At 43.8% G+C, this 19,176-nt stretch overlaps 1 long non-coding RNA gene and 1 pseudogene across 1 annotated transcript in view; both read left to right on the forward strand.

Annotated features, from left to right (window-relative positions):
• Positions 1–19,176, forward strand: part of LOC112820682 (uncharacterized) — a 30,975-nt gene that overhangs the window by 9,677 nt on the left and 2,122 nt on the right. The window lies entirely within an intron of this gene.
• On the forward strand, positions 11,800–11,900 carry LOC112834369 (U6 spliceosomal RNA; annotated as a pseudogene).

A 19,176-nucleotide genomic window follows, 5' to 3' on the forward strand; every position in this document is an offset into this window, starting at 1 on the left:
TTCCCACAGTATTGAAGAAAGTGTTCCACTTGTTCCACCTCAGAGGATCTCACACTTTCTCTGAATCAGAACCCCCTGGAGAGCTTGTTAAAGCACAGATGACTAGCCCCACCCTCCAGAGTTCCTGATTCAGCAGGTCCGAGATGGGGCCTGAGAATGTGCATTTCTATCAAGTGCCCGGGAGATACTGCTGCTGCTGGACTGCTAACCACACTTTAAGAACCACTGATCTCTACCTTCAATGCTGATTTCTTGCTACCCCTGATTTATAGTAAAATTCTATACTCTTTTTATAAGGGTTGACTTTTGATTTGTTAATGGATGCTAAGGAATCAAGAAAAGGTTTTCAAACTATTATCTTCTAAAGTGGGGTGATTCTATAGTTTACTGTCCAAACTGGGACACCTTTGATAGTAAAATGGATTGATACTTAAAATAATGCTAAGACCACAAGTGTAGATGGGACTGTGCTAGAAAAACCAGGATGGCTGGTCACTCCATGCTACAGCCTCAGGAAAGTCTACTTTGGCACTCAAAGCAATTACATCCTTGTTCTGGGGGTGAACAGCCTCTCCTTTTCTGGGACAAAAAGGCCCATGACTCAGACTTTCGAGTGGGAGGCTACCAGGGAATGTGATTTCAGAGAGAAACAAAAACACAGTAGTTTATATATTTTCACAATGCCATCTCCATCATACATACTTGTAGTTATCCACCGGTAGTCCCGAAGAGCCTGATTAGCCTGTAGCCACAAATAAAGGCAGTTTGCATTTTCCTCCTGGCACAAGTCCCCACCAGCCCTTCTCCTCATCCCCAGGTGTCCTTAGTTATTTCCGGGCATATCCAAAGTAGCAGCTCACGTGTCCACAAATCAGAGTATCAGCTACAGCTTTCACATGCTCTGGCTCCTTGTCCCCATCCATAGTCCACAGAGCTACCTGGAGAAGTTTCATCCCTGCTACTGCCCGTCATGAGGACACCCAATTCCATGCCAAGGATGCTGCCTCCAGATGCTCCTTAGTCTGATGCTGGAGCATAGCTGGGTTTTATGCAAACCTTCCCCCAAAATCCCTGTTTCCTGGGCCCCGATTTTTGAAGGCAGTGTCAAGAGGATTTGCTGATGGTTGGGATGTTGGGTGCAAGAGGAGAGAGGTCCAGCATGATTCCAGAGTTTTGGCCCAGTGCGTGAAGTTGTTAATAATTAAGATGGTTGGGAAGACTGTAAGTGGAGCAGGTTTGAGGGAAAATGTCCGTGGTTTCATTTTGGATATATTTAAGTTCATGATGTCCTTTGGTTATCTAAGACAAGAAAGGTAATAATGGACCTTCCTTTTCAACGTCTAAGCAATTACTGTAGACAGAGTTGAACTGAACCATAAAGATTATTTTCCAGGGGTGCCTGGGTGGCTCAGTCGGTTAAGCGTCTGATTCTTGATTTCAACTGAGGTCATCATGTCAGGGTCATGAGATCAAGCCCTGAGTCTCTCTCCCTCTCCCTCTGCCCCTCCCTACCCCCTTCCAAAAAAAAAAAAAAAAAAAAAGATTATTTTCCAGTTCCAGCAGGCACTGTTGATCACCAGCCCAATAGCCCAGATTTTGTTTCAGAGTCTGCCCTCCCCTGTGACTGGAGGAAATCATAAATCCTGATTGTCTAAACCAGCCAGGGTCACCCCATTCTGTAGGTCAGTGATGAGTTTAGGGGTAAGCCTGACACCTACCCAGTCCTGGTTAGTGAGACATGAGGGGCATGCATTTGGAGGCTTCTGGGAAATGTTCCCTTTCTTTAAAAAAGATCTGCAAAATGAAGGATTGGTCAGCTTCTTCTGGATGTCCTGGGGCAACCATCTTTCAAATGTGACGGGAGCTGAACTGAGTAAAACAAGCTGAGGGTGATCAGGCTGAAAGATGGCATCTTCTAGCCTGTTGATTCACAAGCTGGAACCACCTATCTCCAGAACTCTTCTTCAGTATACCTCTTCTTCATCAGTTAAGCCATTTCTGGATGAGTTTTCCTCACTTGTTAAAGCATCCTAACACAACATATGAGGGGAAGGTCATCCTAAGGAGGAAACCACAGAGAGTTCCAGGCAGTAGATTAAGAGGCCCAGTTAATTACTGGCAAGGTCAGGCCAGTGCAGCAGCAGGAGGATTTCCAGTGCAAGGACCTGACTTGCTCATGAACTTCCACAAGAAACTACTCGTTTGCTCATAGATCTGTACTTTTCTTTTGCCAGTAAGGGCAGGAGTTCCACAAGTGAGGGTATCTGCACCAGTGGCCCTTGTGGGATGAGGCCTCCCGTCTACTCCTAGCTTGCCCCTCATGCACAGGGCTTTTCCTCGGCACCCAGAGTAGAGTCTGTGAATTGTTCTCATGCTCCTTATTCCATGCTGTACTCACAAGTACCTGTTAGAAGGCCAGGATGGTATCATAATTTCCATTATTTATTTGTTTGTTTGTTTGTTTGTTTGTTTATTTTAGTGGGGGTTTTTTGGTTTTTTGGGGTTTTTTTGAGAGAGAGAGAGCAGGAGAGCACAAGCAGTAGGAGCGACCGAGGGAGAGGGAGAAGCAGGCCCCCCGCCAAGCGGGGAGCCCAATGTGGGCCTCGATCCCAGGACCCTGGGCCAAAGGCAGTGGCTTAACCAACTGAGCCACCCAGGGGCCCCATAATTCCCATTTTATAAATTGGGGATTAAGACTCAGGGAGGTGGTCATAACCTCGAAAGGGTAAAACCCAGACTTGAACCCAGATTTTCTGAATTCTAAGCCAGCACCCTTCAACAATACCATGGAATTTGTTTTAAAGTCTAAAATAACATCTTATATTTGTCCTTGCTTGATTACTCTAATCTTACATTTTAAGCATGATTAACTAAATACCATAAGATTCCCATGAGTCTTGATTCAAACAAAACACACACTGAGTACTTAAGGTCTGTAGGACAAATTTGGTTTTACCACACTGTCCAAAAATAACAGTAATCTTTTTTTTTAAGATTTTATTTTTATTTTTATTTAATCTCTATACCCAACATGGGACTTGAACCCACAACCCTGAGATAAAGAGTTGCACGCTTCACTGACTGAGCCAGCCAGGTGCCCCCCACTCCCCAGAATAACAATAATCTTCCTTCATATGCCACTTGATCAGGACTCTTTTTCCCCCTTACAGTTTTCTTAAAACATGTGCTTTCTGTTAACCTTTTAGTGCCTTAGAGAACAGGGCTCAGAATCACATTAATTCTAGAAGCAATCTTTTTATTACTCTTGACAGTGAACAGGGATTTAAATTTATAGCAATCCTGTTGCACATACATTAACTGTACGTGCAATGGCATGATAGGTTTTTCTTCTTGTGAAGCTCTTCATGTGCATGGGACTGAAAACCCTGAATTGGCTTGAAGTGAGAAATCTAGTCCAGTTTTACCAAGGAAGATAAGCCAGTTCAGCTGGGTGAAAAAATGGTTCTTAATAAATTGGTTTGAGAGTGAGTATGGAATATCCTTATTGTTTATTTTTGTTTTTAAGATGAGAAATGTTCCAGAAATGTTAATAAGCTGAACTTTTCAAGGAACAATTCATATTTTAAATGTTCCAGAGAAGTCAATTATAACAAAACATGTTTGACTTGAAAGGATGTTTATCTTCTAAGTTATTATTTGTGTAACACATTTTATAGTGAAAACACCCTTATTAACCAGGAGACCTGGGATTGAGTGTTGATTCTTCTCTCTGGTGTTCCTGGATCTCAGTTTCTTCCTCTGGAAAAGGAGGAGTTGACAAGATGTCTGTTTCCTAAGGCTGCTATCACAAATTACCACAGACTTACTGGTTTAAAACAACACGCTTATACTGTCTTACATTTCTGGAGGTCAGAAGTCTGATGGGGATCCCACTGGGCTAAAATCAAAGTGTCAGCAGATCCATGTTCTTTTTTGAAGTCTCTTAGAGTGAATCCATTTCCTTGTCTTTTCCGGTATCTAGAGGCTGCCTGCCTTCCTTGGCTCCTGGCCACTTCCTCCATCTTCAAAGCCAAAGGCAGCAATGACCAGTTGAATCTTTCTCACATCGCATCACTCTGACACTGCTTTCCTGCATCCCTGTCTGATTTTTAAAGGGATGGCACTGAGCCTACTTTTATGATTATATCGATCTGGCTCATCCAGAGTCATCTTTTTATTTTAGGGTCAGCTGATAAGCAACCTAAATTTTCCATCTGCAACGTTAATTCCCCTTTGACACATAACCTAATGTATCCATAGGTCCTAGGGATTAAGTAAGATGTGGACATCTCTGGGAGCCATTATTCTTTTTTTTTTTTTTTTAGGATTTTATTTATTTATTTGACAAAGAGGTAGAGTCAGAGAGCACAAGTGGAGGGAATGGCAGAGGGAGAGGGAGAAGTAGGCTCCCCACTGAGCAGGGAGCCCAACACAGGGCTCAGTCCCAGGACCCTGAGATCATGACCTGAGCCGAAGGCAGACACTTAACCATCTGAGCCACCCAGGCGCCCCTGGGAGCCATTATTCTGCCTACTACACTAGGCAATCTCTTAGCTCTTTCCAGCTCAAAATTGTATAAAAAAGAATCAGTATAATTGTCCACTATTATTTAAAGCAGACTGCTTTAAAGGGCAAAAAAAATAGGGATGCCTGAGTGACTCAGTTAGTTAAGTGTCCGACTCTTGATTTTGGCTCAGTCATATCTCAGGGTTATAAGTTCGAGCCCCACATCGGGTTCCATGCTCAGCAGGGAGTCTGCTTGGGGTTCTCTCTCCCTCTCCCTCTGCCCCTCCCCCTGCTCGTGCACACACACGCACACTTGCTGTCTCTCAAATAAATAAATCTTTTTAAAAAATAAAAAAGCACAATAAGTAAAACTCAAATAACTAGGTTATAGAGAAAGAAATAGAATCGTATTTTATTTATTGTTTGAATTTTATTTTATTTTTTAAAAGGAACTATATTCACATAGTTCAAAGACCAGAACATAATAAGGAATAGCTCAAGGGTCTCACTCCCAACCCTGTCATGTTTATATACCATCATTTATTGAACTGATCCCTTTTGTATCAATCTCCTATATCTGCCATAACAAATCACCACAAACTGGGTGGGTCAAAATAACAGAAATTTATGCTTCTACAGTTCTGGAGGACAGAGGTCTAAAATCAAGGTGTCAACAGAGTTGTGTGATTCCTCCAAAGGCTCTGGGGGAGAACACTTCCTTGCCTCTTCCATCTCCTGGTGGCTTCAGGCATTTCTTGGCTTGTGGCCACACCCCTCCAATCTCTGCCTGTGTGGTCACATGGCTTTCTTCCCTGTGTGTATGTCTGTGTGTCCTCTCTTCTTATAAGGATACCAGTCACTGGATTTAGGGCCCACTCTAATCCAGTATGATACCATCTTAACTAATTACCTCAGCAAAGACCCTATTTCCAAGTAAGGTCATGTTCACAGGTACTAAGGGTTTGGACTTACCTTATCTTTTTGGGGATTACACCTATGGGTGGACTTATGGATATTTCCCATGATTTGCTGTTAGAACAGATGCTGCGTATTTTCTTATGGACTTGCATTCATATTCTCGTGAACTTGCAAAATGTCTCTGAGATACGAATTCCTACAAGTGTACATGCTGATTCATAGGTTTTTGCCAAATTGTACTTGCAAAAGGTTGCGTTGGGGTGCCTGGGTGGCTCAGTCAGTTCAGCAGCCAACTCTTGATTTCAGCTCAGGTCATGATCTCAGGGTCGTGAGATTGAGCCCCTCGTCTGGCTCCACAGTCAGTGGGGAGTCTGCTTGGGACTCTCTTTTTCCCTCTCCCTCTGTCCCTCCACCTGTTCCCACACTCTCTGTCTCAAATAAATAAATCATTTTAAAAGTAATTTTTAAAAGATTTTTTATTTATTTTATTTGTGAGAGAGAAACATATAAGCAGGGGGAGGGGCAAAAGGAGAGGGCAAAGCAGACTCCCCGCTGAGCAGGGAGCCTAACTCGGGGCTCAACCCCAGGACCCTGAGATCATGACCTGAGCTGAAGACAGTTGCTTCACCAACTGAGCCACCCAGGCATCCCCATAAATAAATCTTTAAAAAAAAAAAAAAAGGTTGCACTTATTTTCATTCCCACCCTCAGCGTTTGTTTCCCTGCATCCTCACCAGACCTTCATAGGACCAGTCTCTTTATCTACCAGTCTGAGAGCTTAAAAATAAAATCTCATTTTTAATTTCCATTTCTTTGATTATTCACGCAAATGAGCACACACCTTCCTGTGTTCAATTGTCTCCATAAGTCTGTGAATTGCTAGGTGTTTCCTATACCCCTTTGAGCAGCTGGTCTGCATTTTATTTACTCCATTTCAGACACTTTAAGTGCTTATTTTTTTAGGTCACCATCCTTTCTTTTTCTGTCACTTGAATGGAACTTGATCTTTTACATAAACCTAAGGTAAGAGATTGTGTGAAAGAATGTATCTCCAGTGAAGGGGTATTAGCTTCTCAGTGTTGAAATTGTTTGATGCAGCTGTGATGTGGTTATGCAAAGCCCCTAATAAGATTATGGATCTGGGCTGGGTGCAGTTTCTGGACACACACACGCAGAGCGTAAACAGTTACACCAGAAACAAGGTACGTTTGAAAGTATGTCAGTGAGTGGGACTTTCTGTGAATCTGTGAGAAGGCAAAAATCCCTCTCTCCTTAAATGAGAGGGCTTCAGCTGGGTTATCAAACTGGTGCTAAACATCCAGCAGACTACCTGTCCATTCTGACTTTCTCTTGCAACAGAGTCATTTAGTCTGTAATTAAGAAAAGCAAGGAGGGCAACTCCACTTCCAGGCATATACACAAAGGAATTGAAAGCAGGACCTTAACAGCTCTCTGTACACCCAAGTTTATAATAGCCTTATGTGCAATAGCCAAGAGGTGGAATCAACCCAAGTCTCCATGGACAGATGATTGGGTAAACACAACACCGTATAGATTACGGTGGAATATTATTCAGTCTTAAAAAGGAAGAAAGGAAATCCATACACTTGCTACAACATGAATGAACCATGAAGTGATATAGGCCAGACACAAAAGGACAAATACTGTATGATTCCACTTATATGAGGGACCTAGAGTAGTCAAGTTGTAGACACAGAAAGTAGAATGGTAGGTACCAGGGGCCGGGGGTCAGGGGAATGGGAGCTGTTGTTAAATGGGTACAGAGTTTCAGTTTTGCAAGATGAAAAAAGATCTGGAGATGGATGGTGGTTATGGTTACACAAGTATGAATTCACTTGGTACCACTCAACTGTGTACTTAAAAATGGCTCAGGTAGGGGCGCCTGGGTGGCTCAGATGGTTAAGCGTCTGCCTTCAGCTCAGGTCATGATCCCAGGGTCCTGGAATTGAGCCCCACATCAGGCTCCCTGCTCAGCGGGGAGTCTGCTTCTCCCCCTCCCCCTGCTTCTCCCTCTGCTCCTTCTCTCTCTCTCTCTCTCTCTCTTTCTCTCTCTGTATCTCGACTGAATAAAAAAATTAAAAATAAATAAATAAATAAATGGCTCAAGTAGGGGGTTGCCCAGGTGGCTCAGTTGGTTAACTGTCGGACTTTGGCTCAGGTCATGATCTCAGGGTCCTGGGGTCGAGTCCCCACATTGAGGCCCCACCTCTGGCTCTGTGCTCATCGGGGAGTCTGCTTGTCCCTCTCCCTCCGCTCCAACCCACTGGCTACAAGAAGTCTTCCTGGAAACCAGAGATAGCTCCTTGTCCAGAAGTGGCAGTGCAGAGCACTGCTTGGAGACAAAAAATGGGTGACTCACTGGACCCCTGTGTTGTGAGGTCTGTTTCATTTTGGTGTTGAAGGAAAGCGCAGTAGAACATTGTTCGGGATCGCTTGTTCATATTAGAGGCATCGGTGGTAGCCACAGATCCCTTGCACTGTAGAAGATTAAGGAAGGAGGGTACTTAGAGCTCTTTAGTTTTCAGTTAGAGTAGTGCGAAGGGGGATGTTTTTGCCCAGGTTCTCACACCAGGCCCTCATCCTCCCAGCCCTCCCCTGCTCTCCACCTCCAACAAGGAGAGATGGCTAATTCCCATAATTTACTTATCATGTTTATTTTTCACTCTGTCTTCCCATGTTAGAAAGTAAGCGCTCATGAGTGCAGAGACTTTTGTCTGTTCTACTGGCTGGTATATTCCAAATGTCTGGATCAGTGTCTGGCAATCAAGCATTTGAGAATGAGTGACTTCTATCTCTACTCCAAACAGCTGGTTGGATGTGAGAACTCAAGGCCTCACGGGGACTGGGGACTTGTCCTCACCCTTGCCCCCTTTGTCCAGCAAGCCAAGACCCTCTGGTCCAAAGATCTCAGATCGGTCTGTGGAAGAAAGAGAGTTGGCTAGGAGGCCCCACCTGGGCATTAAGCCCAAACTTCACCTACCATCCCTGGGGGAGGGAGCTGGAGCTGGGGTTGGGAGAGGAGGGAGGGGCTGACTTTTTTTTTTTTTAAGATTTTATTTATTCATTTGAGAGAGAGAGAATGAGAGAGAGCACAAGAGGGAAGAGGGTCAGAGGGAGAAGCAGACTCCCTGCTGAGCAGGGAGCCTGATGTGGGACTTGATCCCGGGACTCCAGGATCATGACCTGAGCCGAAGGCAGTCGCTTAACCAACTGAGCCACCCAGGCACCCGAGGGGCTGACTTTTATCCATATCCCCTTTAGGGCCATTTGATTTTGCCATGTTCATGTACTGTAGTAATTTTCCCAAAATTATTATTGTTTTAAAAATGCTTAACTTTTAAAATACTACTAAGCAAATTTTTGTAAGAGATAAGATTCACCTTTGGTTGGGACTTAAAAACAAGGCAACCAGTCCAAAATTGGGGTGCTTATGTTAAGCCCCATATCACCAAACCGAGACTTACCTGAATTACAGTTTTGGCTCTCTCAGAAAGGGAGTCTTAAACCAGTCAGTCAGGAATCAGCACTAGTTAAGTATTCCGCCTGATAGACCCCCTGCCATCCCCTAAAGGAAAGTAACCTTGCATTAACCAACCTGCTTTTTTGTCTAGTCAAACTTCCTTCTCCCTGCCCCCTTCTGACTAGAAGTCTTTCATTCTGTACAGCTCCTTAGGGCTCCTATCTGTTAGATTGGATGCTGTCTGATTCCAGTCAATTTTTGCTGAAAGTCTTAAAATGTTTAATATGCCTCCATTTACTTTCAACTAGACAGAGGTAAACTTCTCAGTTCTCAGAGAGTTTTTTCCTCTAGAATTAAAAATAACTGAAAGCCATCTCATAGGGGTGTCTTTCTTTGACTTTGACTTTGGCTGTCTTGTTCATTATTAAATCTCTCTCCCCCAGTGCCAGCATGGCATTGCCACAGAGTAAACCCTTAATAAATATTTGATGAATAAATTAATTTGGTATCAAAAGAAAATTCAAGCTGCTTTTGTTCCTCAATTTTGCATTTTGCTAAGGAAAGGATGTATGTGTCAAGTGTGATACTGTGATTAAATATATATTTGGTCTTCTTCCATGTCTGGCCCAGAGCTCCTTAAGCCCTTGGAATTCCCTCAGTGGTAAGAGCATTAATGAGGTGACTTTTGGAAGCACCTGAGGATGGGAACTGGTTGCCTGAGAACCAGCCATGTGATTAGGGGGTTAGAACTGGAAATCCCTGACCTATATTTTTTTTTTAAGACTTTTATTTATTTATTCGATAGATAGCACAAGCAGGCAGAGTGGCAGGCAGAGGGAGAGGGAGAAGCAGGCTCTCCGCCAAGCAGGGATCCAGACGTGGGGCTCGATCCCAGGACCCTGGGATCATGACCTGAGCCGAAGGCAGCCATTTAACCGACTAAGCCACCCAGGCGCCCTCCCTGACCTACATTAAGGGCAAGACCTGGAGATTGGATCAATCACCAGTGGCCAGTGGTTTAACCAGTCAAGCCTATCCGATGATATATCCATAAAAACCTAAAAGGGCTGGTTTAAAGAGCTTGTGGGTTGGTGAACATGTGGAGATTTGGGGAGAGTGGTGCCTCTGGAGAGGGCGTGGAAGCTCCACACCCTTTCCCCAAGCTTTGCCCTGTGCATCTCTTCCACCTGGCTGTTCCTGAGTTATATCCTCTTATAATGAACCAGAAATCCAGTAAGTAACATGTTCCTCTTAAATTCTGTGAGCTGCTCTAACAAATTAATCAAGCCCAAGGAGGGGGTCATTGGAACCTCCAGTCTATAGCTGGTCAGTCAGAAGCCCAGGTAATAAACTGGGCATGTGACGGGCTTCTGAGGTTGGGGGGTGGGGAGACAGTCTTAGAGGACTGAGGCCTTCACCTGTGGCATCTGTTGCTCTCTCTGGGTACATAGTGTCAGAATTGAGTCAAACTGTAGGACACCCAGCTGGTGTCCAGATACCTGTTGAACAGCATGGGTAGCACCCACCGCCAACACACACACACACATTGGGATTGCTACTAGAATCATTTTACATAGAAATTAGCAGAGTATATAATATTTATTGTTCGTTAATTGAGATGATGGGTGAGAACCTCAAATTTTAGGTTGGACCAAGATGCCCAGACTCTTAAAACTAGAGAAAGACAGAATCTGAGTAGTCATGGAATCCCAAGATGCTGGTTGATTCCCTTTAGAGCAGCTGGGATGGCCCACATGAAGGGAAGTCCTATTTCAGTCATGTCACATTCATACTGAAGGAGCTGACCATGAAATGATCATTGAGACAGATCAGGTCTCTGGGGTCAATCCACGGACTGCCAGATTTGGAAGACTGTAACAGAACCCTGTCCGGGAATATCAGCTGAAGCCCCAAACCAAGAATAGCAGTGACATGTGACAAGACCCTAACATTCTTTTTTTTTTTTTTTTAAGATTTTATTTATTTCTTTGAGAGAACAAGAGCACGAGTAGGGGGAAGGGGCAGAGGGAGAAGCAGACTCCTTGCTTCTCAGGGAACCTGATGCAGGGCTCCATTCCAGGACCCCGAGATCATGACTTGAGCCGAAGGCAGCTGCTTAAACAACTGAGCCACCCAGGCGCCCCAAGACCCTAACATTCTTAAGAGAGGTGTAGGGATCTCCCCTCATAACTTGCTAGGAGGTGGCTAGACCAGTTTTTGACCTGAAACCATGCCCTCCTGTGGGCTCAGTAGATGAAAGGGAGGTATCTGTCAGCCTGGATCAGAGTGAGCATTTCTTTGAAGAGCTTGTTGGCTTGTAGGAAAGAAGGGTGCTTTTCCACTGCTGCCACCCAAACTCAAGACAAATAATGCCTAGAGTGTGGGGGTTGCCTGCCTGCAAAGGAGAAAGGGCCAATACTAGGCCAAGCTGTAGGAAGTTCAGAGAGTGGCTAGTGGCGCAAGAGTTATAGGGTATTGTGGGATGAGGAGGAGTTGGGGGGGTGGAGGCGGACTTTGTTTTTCATTTCATTTTCTGTTCTGCTTAATTTTTTTTAAAGATTTTATTAACTTTGGGGCACCTGGGTGGCTCAGTCTGATAAGCATCTGCCTTTGGCTCAGGTCATGATCTTGGGGTCCTTGGATCGAGCCCCATGTCGGGGTCCCTGCTCAGCAAAGAGCCTGCTTCTCCCTCTCCCTCTGCCCCTCCCCCTCACTCATGCGCTCTTTCTCTCTCTCAAATAAATTTTAAAAAAAATTTTATTAAGTAATCTCTACACCCAACATGGGGCTCAAACTTATAACCCTGAGATCAAGAGTCACATGCTCCAAAACTGAAACAGCCAGGAGCCCCCTGCTTAATTTTTAATTGTTAAAAAGCTGGTTATATTTATTGCTTGCTTTGGCAGCACATATACTAAAGTTGGAACTATACAGAGAAGATTAGTATGACCCCTACACAAGGATGACATGCAAATTTGTGGTGTTACATATTTTGATTTTGATGAGCACTAATTATAGAATTGTTGAATCATTATATTGTACACCTGAAATTAATATAGCACTGCATATTAATTTAACTTGAATAAAAAATGAAAAGACGTAATAAATGTAGAGACAGCCCATGTTCTTGGATAGGAAGAACAAATATTATAAAGATATCAATTCTCAAATTATTTTATATTTTTAATGAAGTTCTAATGAGAATTCCAGTGTTTTTTTTTTTTTTTTTTTTTGTGGAGTGCTGACAAAGGATTTGAAAGCTTGTTTGGAAGAATAAACTGGGTGAGAATGACTTAGCAAATAAAAAAAAGCTGGTTATATTTATATTTAATTTGTTTAAAAGCCACTTTAGCCCCTCTCTTAGGAGAGTGACGTTCAGAGATATTAAATCAATGCTTCCCCAGTCTTTTTTTTTTTTTTTTGGCTTTTTAAGTTTTCATTTAATTCCACTTAGTTAAGGAGTTGGGTCATTAGGGAGAGCCTACAACTCTTGATCCTGGGGTTGTGTGTTCAAGCCCCACGTTGGGCATAGAGCTTACTTAAATATAACAATAATAATAATCATAATTCCAGTTAGTTAAAATACAGTGTTATATTAGTTTCAGATATGCAATAAAATGAATGCTTCCCCAGCTCTCAGTGCATAAAATCACCTGGAGATCTGGTAAATACAGGCTCTAATTCAGCAAATCTGGGGTGGAGCCTGAAGTTGTACATTCCCATCTAGCTCCCAGGTATCCCTATACTGCTGGCATGGGGACCACACTTTGAGTAGCAAGGGTTAAGCAACTTGCCCAAGGCTACCCAGCCAGCACTGGAATTCTGATCTATTGCGTCCCAAAACCCTAAATAAAATTGACATTTACTCTTGACAAATAAAATATATCTACCTATTTACTAAAAAAAAAAAAAAAAAAAAAGATAGGCTTACTCTCGTCTTTTTCTTTCTGTTTATCTTGACAACGCCTAGAAATCAGAACATTATAGATGGTCACAAGCCACCTGCATTGCCTGTTATGCTGGCTGTTTCCATGTTGGTATGGGGAAATGGTTTATTTTAAAACAATTACAAATGATTCTGTTAAATTGCAGCCTTCCATAGAGTTATGTTTCCCCTTAAGCAGTTATGTAACCAGTTATATAACCAGCAGCTTGAGATAGTGCCCTTTGTGCTTTGCTAGGAGTTTGCTGGAAAAGAGCCCACCAGACAGTAAAGGCATTCCTTACTCCTTTACTAACCCTACGCTTGGGCCACCAAAGGGAACCCTGCTTATCCCACTGAGCATTCCTCCTGGGCCACCCCAAGGACCCTTGATGTGTGGATGTGCATCACCCTGTGGGGTCCTGGGTGCCAGTCCATTGCACTGAGCCCTCCTGGCCTTCCTCAGTGGGAGGGTTCATTTACCCCTTTTAGAGATGAGGAAACGGAGGCTCCAGCTCATTAAATTTTTGCCTAAGGTCACACACCCAGGACTCAAAGTTTTGTCACTCTGATGCCGGAGTTCCTGCTCATTACCACTTCGCTCTGCCAGTTCAGTTCACCTTAGTTGATTCCATATTTTCTGGGGCGAGTTAGGGCTTCTTTATCAAGTCAGTGTTGTCTCCCTTTCCCACAGAAGTTCTTAACATTGCTGACTCATTCTTGTCTTTCAAGTCTTTATTTCAATGTCACCTTTTTTTTTTTTAATTTGTTTAAGTAATCTCTACACCCAATGTGGGGCCTGAACTCACAACCCCAAGATCAAGAGTTACATGCTCTTCCAACTGAGCCAGGCAGGCGCCCCTTAATGTCACCTTCTTAAAGAGACCACTTCTGACCACAGGAAAACCACCCCAACAGGTCCCAAGACTACCCTCCCTTCTGACACCCATGGCAAGTCCAGGGATCTGCACAACCACCTTAAGTTCAAGAATTCACAAGAAGGACTCTTAGAACTTGCTGAAACCTATTGTACTCACTGTTATGATTTACTACAGTGAATGGATATAGATTAAAATCAGCCAAGGGAAGAGACACATAGGGTGGGGCCCAGGAGAGTTCCATACATACACAAAGCCTCCAGCTGTCCTCTCCCAGCAAAGTCATGGACAGAAACAATGCACGGCAACATGCATGGAGTATTGCCAACCAGGAAAGTTTACTCAAGCCCCCTGTAAACAATGGCCACCTGCTGGTATTTTTCTGGTTTGTTTATTTTTGTCATTTGTGTCTGCCCATCATCGCTCCTACCAATGCTTGGCATTAATAGATGCTCAGTAAATATTTGTTAATCAATAAGTAAAGTATCCCTGGTAGGAAACTTCTGGTTCCTTCGCAGGAATGAGACAGGAAAGAGGAAGGGGGTGGGGGGGGAGGAATTATAAATGACAAGGCTTCTCATCATTTTAGTCTTGTGCCCTAAATAAACACCCACCGAGGCTTTGGTAACCCAGGTGTTGGGTTTGGGTCTTTCCAAGCTTTTGTCTGTGTTATGAAGAAATAAACCAGTTGCCTATGGCTGTGGCTTCCTGTCCAAGGAAGGCTGGAAGAGAATGGAAATCCTGAAAACAGCTGGGATGGGCTTGGGAAACTGGAGAGGCCTCCTGTGCTCCTTCAGGACATGCCAGTGCCCATAGAGAAAGCTCCAAGGGAAGGTGAACAAGACTTTTCTCTGCACTCCCAGCTCCCTGCCGGCCCCTCCTCCCCATTCTCCCCTCTGTTGTAAGGCTTGGCCTCATCTCTATTGAACTTTGTCCTATTTGGGAATAGAATATTTTTCCAAGTGTCAACAACATTCCCACGGCTAAGATTTAAAAAGCCAATAAAGAGGTGAACTTACACCTTTTGCACAAATTGCAAGCCAGTTTTCATTGTTAATAGTACCTTACCAGGAAATGTAATTTGATAGAAGAATGAGGTTTGTTAATCTTTTGGATTCCTTTTTTTTTTCCTTCTTTCTTTTTTGCTGCCTAAACTGAAAATGTATGCCACCTAGGGGTCCTGGATGCACTCAATCAGAAAATGATACTGAGGCCTGCTGGGCCTGACCCCAGAGACAAGTGGGCTCAAACTAGCATTTTTCTTCCACCCTTGATGAGCAGAGAAAAGTATGGGATGCAAATTCCCAACCACCGGAATCGAATGTACTTTTTCTTGCAGAGGGCCGTCATTAAATTCACTTCTGGGCTCTCCTGTGCCACTCCTCCCTTCTGTTCTGCTCAGTTTCCATTCTCCAGTCCTGCTGTTCAGCCAGGTGTGCTTTCTCCATCACAGTTGTGCGGGTGCAGAGGCTGAGCATTTCTCTGACTGTGAGCAGGTACCCCCACTTGTCATAAGGGAGCACAAAGAAAGGGCATTGCATAATAAAGATTTAACCTTGCCCAAAGAGAGTTCTGGTCTTTGCCCTCAACCCCCAGGAGGTGATCTCTAAACCCTGAGAATGTCCTGCCTGATAAGAGTGATTTTGTTTACTTGGATGCTCTGTGCCATGCCAGATAGTCTAACAATGTGATTTGTGGTGAGGGCTTTGGTCATGCAGTATCAGCTCAGCTCTTGGATAGACTGGAGACTGAGGTCAGCCATGTGGGCAGCTGACCACATCCTGGAGATCAAGCCCCAATAAAAACCGCACACCATGGCTTGAGTAAACTTTCCTGGTTGGCAATACTCCATGCATGTTGCCGTGCATTGTTTCTGTCCATGACTTTGCTGGGAGAGGACAGCTGGAGGCTTTGTGTATGTATGGAACTCTCCTGGGCCCCACCCTATGTGTCTCTTCCCTTGGCTGATTTTAATCTGTATCCATTCACTGTAATAAATCATAACAGTGAGTACAATAGGTTTCAGCAAGTTCTGAGAGTCCTTCATGTGAATTCTTGAACTTAAGGTAGTTGTGGGGATCCCTGGACTTGCCATGGGTGTCAGAAGGGAGGTAGTCTTGGGACCTCTTCTGTAACTTTGTAGGCACTTAGGAATCTGAACATGTGATCTCCAGTCCTGGATTCTCCACTTACTGCCTGGATAAGCCACTTCATATGCTTGAACCTCCTTTTCCTCATTCAATGGGGAAGGTATTGTCTATGTGCCCTCTGGAGGAGACTGTTATGTGGATTGAGATGGAAGCAAAATGGCTGGGCAAGTTGTCCAGGTCCATACAAATGCACCACTGGCACAAATGTATTGAGTGCCCTTTCTCGTCTAGGCAAATTTGATAATGATGATAATGACCATGAGGACCCATTCCCACAATCTGACTAACCGTATCTGTCTAGACAGGGAGGAAGGAGGGGCTGGGGTTGAATAAGTACCTGGAGCCTGAGTGGAAGCCATTTCTTTGAAATAAGGTCTTAGGAGCCACTTACCTGGTAGAAAACTGCAAGCTCTATGCGCTTCACAAGACATGGATTGAAGCCACAATGCACCTGTCATCAGGACAAAAACTCAAAATCTTTTTTTTTTTTTTTTAAAGATTTTATTTATTTGACAGAGAGCAACACAGCGAGAGAAGGAATACAGGCAGGGGGAGTGGGAGAGGGAGAAGCAGGCTTCCCGCCAAGCAGGGAGCCCGATGCGGAGCTCGATCCCAGGACCCTGGGATCATGACCTGAGCCGAAGGCAGACGCTAAACGACTGAGCCACCCAGGTGCCCCAAAAAGTCAAAATCTTGACAAACTACTCTGTGGCGAGGTTGTGAGGAAGTGGGCACTCACACGTAACTGGTGGGAATACAAAGTGGTACATCCCCTTGATGAAGGGAATTGAGCAATATCTAACAAAAGTACATAGTATTTACCTTTGACCTAGAAATATAACTGCTGGGTACTATCCTGAATCACACCCCCCCATATATATCTTCTTTATATCTTTCATCTAGATTCACCAGTTGTTAACATTTTTGTCACATTTGCTCATGAACACTCTCTCCATATATGTACATGTTTGTGTCTAGATGTACATGTATATATATATGTATATGTCTGTACCTGTGTGTTTAATATAGAGACATTTTTGCTGAATCATTAAGACTAATGTGTACCCTTTGCACCTAAACAATTCAGAGTATATCTCTTTTTAAAAAAAATATTTTGTTTATTTATTAGAGAGAGAGAAAACAAGCAGGGGGAACTGCAGGCAGAGGGAGAAGGAGAAGCAGGCTCCTGCTGAGCAGGGAGCCCGATGCGGGGCTCAGTCCCAGGACCCTGGGATCATGACCTGAGCCGTAGGCAGCCGCCCAACCGACTGAGCCACCCAGGTGCCCCAAGAGTATATCTCCCAAGAACAAAGACATTCTCTTGTATAATCTCAGAAAAATCGCCAAATCCAAAAAATTAATATAATATTATTGTTTAATATATTTTTCATGTTCACATGTTGCCAATTGTCCAAATAATATCCTTTATAAACCTTTGTCTTCAAGCTTAGCTCCAGTCGTGGATTAAGCAAGACATTTAAGTGTCAAATCTCTTTAATCTCCCATAATGTGGAAGCGCTCCTCCACCTCACTTTGTCATGCCATGTACATTTCTGAAGAGGACAAATGCCTAGTTTTGTAGAGGGCCCCTCAACTGGGGCTTATCTGATTGCTTCCTTGAGATTATTCTGGTTCCACATTTTGGTCTAGAGTAATGTGATTTCAGTTTGTCCTATTATTAGTGTTTGACTGTTGGACACTTGCTGTGGTGGTCAACGTGAAGATGTCTGGGATAGCTCTCCACTATAAAGGTACTATTTCCTCTCTTTAATTAATGAATCACCTGTGGGGAGGTACGTAGAGCCTTCATTAATACCCTACTCCAAACTGTCTCACCCGAAAGAATCAGTTAATGAACTCAGATTTTGTAAAGAAAATGGAGTCTCGCCTGACTTTGGCAAGATCCCAGAAATATACCCATCAATGCGGATTCTGGTTTCAGGGTAAACAGGACAGCCTCAAGCTCAGGAGTCTTCACCCGGTCTCCCCAAGGGGTCCTTGGATAGAATTCAAGGCGGTCTTAAACTTGGCTGGGAAAGCAATTACGTTGATATTTTCACCACCCTCTTAGTAAAATTCATTATTCTTTTCGATTATGAATGAGACAACAAAGCATAGCAGTACCAATGGCTATGTCACCCATGGAAATTCCAGATGTTTTTATATCACATTACAACTGACACAGAACATTATTTACACTCGTCATTCCTTTGAAATCCTCACAGTTATTAGATCTTGTTATTCAATATATTAATAAGGAAAGCACCTATGTTACATACCAGATTTTAAATACATTTTGGTGTTAGGATTTCAACAATATTTCCTTTGTAAACCTGTGTATTTTATTTTCTGCACTTGTATTAATGCGTTTGGGCTGTTCCAACAAAATACTAGAGGCTGGGTAGTTTACAAACAACAGATATTTATTTATTACAGTTCTGGAGGCTGCAAGTCTGAGATCAGGGGGCTGGCAAGGTCAGGTGCTGATGAAGGCCATCTTCTGTGGGCTGCATCCTCAAGTGGTGGAAGGGGCAGGGAGCTCTGCCTGGTCTCTTTTATAAGAGCACTAATCCCATTCGTGGGGGCTCCACTCTCCTGACCTAAGCAACTCCCAGAGGCCTTGCTTCCTAATTACCGTTACACTGGGCGTTAGGAATTCAACATATGAATTTGTGGGGGACACAACCAACCAGACCATAGCAGCACTTAGGAACGTTATCCTGAGCAGGAGTCCATGGCACAGAAAAGGTTAATAACCCTTGCCTCTGTCCTCTCCCCTCTCCAGCTGGTCCTCCTTACTTGTTCAGGATCACCTTTTGAAAACACCAGCCTTTCAGGTTTTCCTCCTTTCCTCCATGACTCTCGAACATTTGCTGGTTTGGGCACCAGCATAAAAGAAACTGCTTGGAAGTTTCCCACAATCTGGTTTCAGGATTCTCATCTGCCACTCCCATTAATCTGGTCTCACCCAAACACCACTTTGTTGTTGCTCAGGATGTGGCCCCGGGCGGGCGGGGAGGTGGGGGGTTCTTCTCTACCGCTTAAAAAAAGAAAACCTGCTGCTCTTCCAAGACCCCAGACTAAATCATTCCTTCCCTTTGTGTTTGCTGGGTGCTTTGTTTGCCTCGGTAGCCCTCATCAGCACCTGTAAGTGTGTGAACTTTACCTGTCTCTCTATTGTCTTTCCTGTCTATCTCTTCTACTGAATGGGAAGCCCCTTAGGGACGTCCTTCTTCCTAGCGGCTCCTAACCACGTGCTGGAGCACTGCACATGGTTTTAAGTTAGATTTATGGGGTTGAATAGATGCAAATCCCCACTTT

Source organism: Callorhinus ursinus, unplaced genomic scaffold, assembly GCF_003265705.2.
Source record: "Callorhinus ursinus isolate GAN/ISIS: 27379988/994484 unplaced genomic scaffold, GSC_fseal_2.0 scaffold1, whole genome shotgun sequence".
Lineage (NCBI taxonomy): Eukaryota > Metazoa > Chordata > Mammalia > Carnivora > Otariidae > Callorhinus > Callorhinus ursinus.